We start from the raw sequence: 5,086 nt of genomic DNA on the forward strand, positions 1-5,086 counted from the left end.
GAGTGGGTAACGTACCCTGATTGTGAGGGTCTCATATACCCTCTGGTCTGAGGGGCCCCTCCTTCTGCTTATAGATGCTCCTGGTCTCCAGATCCTCCCCCACTTGTTGGGAGAGACACCCGAGGTGTACACACACACTAACTAAATAATTGGTCACTTAAAGCACATTAACACTTAAGAGAGAGATAGAGGAGCAAAGAGAGGGAGTTCACCAGATTGGACATTGACTGATGAACTGGGGACGGTGCAACATTGTCACAGATGAAGCTGTTTATACAGGCTTTATAACTACTTTCTCAAATGACTGTTTATAACCTCAGCAAACTAATCCAAACTAATCTGTGTGGGATTTTGGATCAAGGAGTTGACACTGATGATGTTAGCTAGTAAAGAAAAAACAAATGTTTTCCAATGGAAGCTCTCCTGAGACTGATTTTTTACTTTTTGAAAATAAGATATGGTTAAAACTTGCTGTGTTTTCAATACACTTTAAAGTTCCCAGTGAGTTAGAAAATAATGTTTTATCACATTTATTGCACTATATGTTACCTATATACCAATATCTGGCCCAACAATGACAAAAAAGTTGTTTAGTTGGATGGGAACATTCAACCTGGGCAGCAATAGTATGCAAAGTAATTGGTATTTGTTTCAGCAACATGATGTTAGTGCCATAGGCAGTCAACTTCAAATTTTAAGGAAGGCCAAAAGAAGCTGAGAAATTCAACATTTTGAAGTTTTAGAAACACACAAAAAATCAGTATTTCAAAAAGTGTTGTTTTCCCAATTTGTTAATCTCAAAACTTAAAAGTTTGAAACTGAGCTTCTCAACTTTACACTACAGTGTATAGCATGCAAAAGATGACAGATGTCACTTTCACATAAGAACATCAAAAACTGTGAAGTATAAAAACAACCCTGAACAGGAACTAAGTCTCATCTGAAGTGTCTAACCATGGAAACAAATATACTGCAGACATGTTAAGCTAAACACTTGCAGACATAAATCATTTTTAATGATTGACCATGGTGACAGAAGCCAACAAAGTTTAAATTGTGCATGCAATGATGTGAATAAGCAGCAGTTCTGTCCAATATTTGGTTTTAAGAGCAGTTCTTGCACGTTTCTGTAGACTAAAACAAATAGAGCGCTATACAAACTAACAGAGCTCAACATACAACCTGTGTGGACTATCCTCAGTTTTATTTGTGAATGGATTTTATGAGAGATGACATCACCTCAACATGCGGAGAAGCCAGTTTAAAGCGAGATGATGGAAACTGTGACCGCTTCATCCTCCACTCATGTCTCTTCCACTCTTTAATGTCTCCATGCTCTTGGCCTACACACACGCACACACAGACAGAGTTGGCGAGTGAGAGTGGCCCCTTGTATATTTAAAGAAAAAAGTGAGTAAAAAGAGAAAGATATCTCACCTTTCACATAGATTCCTCACTTAAAGTCCAAATCCTCTTCTTATGGGGTCAAGGAGAGGTTAACATCTCATTCCACAGCACACTCAGACCTCTCACATACTTGGCTTCTCTACAAACACTCTCAGCACCTCCGACTGCTGCCACTGACAAACCATCAGTCTAACTTTTCACCACCTGGTAACAAATGTCTTTCCATTTCCTCTGATCCTTCAACTCCTTTCTGCAGGACGTCATACAGATCGTCTCCTATGGTGCGTTAACTGGCAGCAGAAGGGATAAATATGGTAATACTTGGTGTAATAATTGTAGATGTTGACTTTGCTAATTGTACATACATGGAAAGACGATGTGAAATGACCAAATATCAATCTGAAAACTACATCTGTCAAGTCACTTCATTTGGGCTAAAAAAAATGATTGGATGGGCTTAGCACTTAGGTCTGCAGATATCACATTTTCTTCCCTTTTTTGTCAGAGCGTTTGATTGATTTATGCTGTTGGGATATATATAGAATTCAAATAAACAAGACAAAAAATCTTTGTAAAATACATTACCTACCCTAGCTTTAAAATGAAATTTGTGGCGCCCAGATGAATCCTGATTGCTTTAGTGATTTCGTGTAGCACCATTGTGAGCTTTTTATTTAAATTAAATTTTCTAGTGGTGATAGTGACATTTTTATCCAGCACATCATTAGGTCAAAATTCCAATTTGTACAATACTTAGATTTATGATCAACCCCCTGCAAAGTTAATGACATTTCCATCAGCCTCACCTATACTGTGTGTTTAATGCTAATTAGAAGCATGCTAACTAAGATGGCAACCAGCAACATACCTCCTAGAGATCAATATGCTATGTTAGCATGCTAACATTAGCATTTAGCTTAAAGGACTGCAGTGCTAAGTACAGGCTCACAGAGCTGCTGGAATGTAGACCATTAGTCTTGTTTGAAGATGTCCTGTCCAGGAACAGCTTTTGTAGGTATGTCCTTCCTGCGGCTGACAGCTGTGCTCAGTGGAAAATGCATGTCTGTACTAAACTGCTGAGGAGTGAAGAGGTCAGTGCACTTAAAAGCCGCACATTAATTATATATTTACTCACAGATCTTTACAGAACATAGACAAGCATATTGATATCCTCTGCAAACCTCCCACACAGTCATGTAGACCTACACATGCTGTCAGGATGGTTTTCACCCAGTCGGGGTCTGACAGTTTCTCTTGCTGGTATGTGTTGCCCTGTGTACCTGTGATATCTGAATAACATCAAGCTGAGCACCAGAACAAACTTATTCTACACAGACACATGACATGAAATAATATGCCAAATTGTATCCGTTACTGCAATCAGACAGCTGAAGCTGGCTTCCCTGCACTCCCATGATGTGTTTTGTTTTGAGGTGGCGGTCAGGATGTTAGTTTGTCGCTTTATGTACCGGAAAAAAGACGTGGGCTCAAGACCACAGAAAAACCACTGTTCGACAAGGATTCTGACTCCACACAGCCATTTGTGTAATGTATAACCCTGCCCAGATGTGTGCAGCTGTTGGAGGCAGGCTGGCCAACAAGGCTCTGACTCAAGTGTCTGGTTGACAACCAGTGAGTTTGGCCAACTGTGGAAATACAACTTTGCTTGGCAACGTTGCTTTAAACAAGCTGCAAACAAACCCAGACTGACAGCTGTGAGCACAAATGGAGCACCTTCAAGGGAAATTTAGATTTGTCATTTTACGCTTTTAAAATACAAACTATCATATTTTTCTATACAATATTTCTAAACATTACTTTAAGAGACAGGTTTGTCTGTTTGTGATATAACATGAATAAATATTAAAGCAAGCCTTTCCTTAACTATAAACACTGGAGGCAGGAGTCCTGGGATAGACAGTCCTCAAGAATGCAACAGTGGACACAGCAGAGGGTTTAACAAACACAGACAGAGTCAGGCAATAATTTACAGATTAAACACACCATGTTATGCTTAATTCAGACTTCAGACTCATGGAACATATTAAAAACATTTCTTTCAAGACACTTTAATGCACCATACTGTATTACTCTTTAGCAAAGCTACACACATTTAACTAAAGGTTTACATGTTTAGGTTTGATCTATTGCACATTTCTTGAAGGCAGTGATGTTAGAAAAAAAGATCTGCTTTCACTTATTTAAGCTGTCATACTTAAACCACATCTGGAAAGCACATCGTTTGGTCAAATAAGGCCAGCTGCAGCTTCAGACACTCACCGTCTGGGCACACATCAAATGTCTTCCCAAATAGCCAGTATTTGATACTTTAATCAAACTTATTAGCACACACTTCTTAACAACAGGGGATTAACTATTTTGAGTGATTAAATAGAGACCAACACATGTGCTTGTTTCACCACTTGGTCTCCAGGACAGTCAGTGCTCATGGCTTCATTTGTCTTACTCACAGTAATTTATTTCAAACACACAGGAACACTGTTTTAGCCGAATTCCAGCTCACTCAAAGGCAATAAGAAAATATTAGATGTCTGCCAAGACTAAGATTTTATAGAGCCTTTAAACAGTCTGGCCACTGACAAACCAAAACACATTACAGGAGAAACATTACAGTAGTCAGGAGAAAATGGTGCCTTATATAGGAGCACACTGCATTACAAAGTGTTAGTGCTGGCAGAGTGCTGAAGTCATGCACATTGTCAGCATCCACTGTTATAAACACATTGAAATAAGTAACTAATTGAGGCGGCATTTGGCTCCCGCAAGCTTCATTTTGTTTATTTTCTCTTCTCTTCACCATAGCCTCCAAATGTTTAGTTTTTTTTCTTTTTTTAACTGTCATAGGCAAAACTTTCCTTGTGCATTTTGCAAATACCTCACATCAGTGCACCGAGTGCAGAGATCTGCTCTGCAAAAAAAAAAAAAAGAAAAAAAAAGACATCTCTTCTTTTATGGATTCTTCTTCACATCATGTCCTGCTGCCAGTTTGCTCCTTTAGGAATGTCACACACTGGCGTTTCAGCCCAGAACAGGCTTAGTAGTTTGCTTATAACACAACTCTTTAATGGAAAATACAGGAAATGTGGATCACAGCTTTGTTTCTTAGATTCGGTGTAATGTGTGCCAGAGTTCTTTTTCCTCTGACCTTATTAAAACGTACTATGTAGTTAAAGAACCAGTGTGTAGGATTTAGTGCCATCTAGTGGTAGACAAATATTTTGCCTCACCTTCTCCTCCAGGAGTGTTAGAGAAGCTACAGAGGTCACCAAACCTGTGCAAGACCGAATCTAGAGACAGTGTTTGGTTTGTCTGTTCTAGGTTCATATAGAAACACATGGCGGCTTCTGTGGAAGAGGAGCTGCGCCCTCTGTAGATAAATGGCTCATTATATGGTAACAAAAAAAAACGGTTTCAGGTGATTCTACACTAATGAAATCATATTTGTCATGTTCCTTTTCTCCCATATTCTGTCAATAAATCCCAGCAAATGTTACACACTGGACCCAAGTATTAAAATTAGTTGGTCATGCCTAAAGGAAATAACGCGCCATTTTTTTGTAGCTGTCCTCAGAAAATTTGTTCAAGTCATTAAGTATTAAGGTGAAATGTTATGTATGTCTTGTCTTTAAAGAGAGCCTGGGGTTTCAGGATGTAGATT

This window comes from Lutjanus erythropterus, chromosome 17 (genome assembly GCF_056507025.1).
Source record: "Lutjanus erythropterus isolate fLutEry1 chromosome 17, fLutEry1.hap2, whole genome shotgun sequence".
Lineage (NCBI taxonomy): Eukaryota > Metazoa > Chordata > Actinopteri > Lutjaniformes > Lutjanidae > Lutjanus > Lutjanus erythropterus.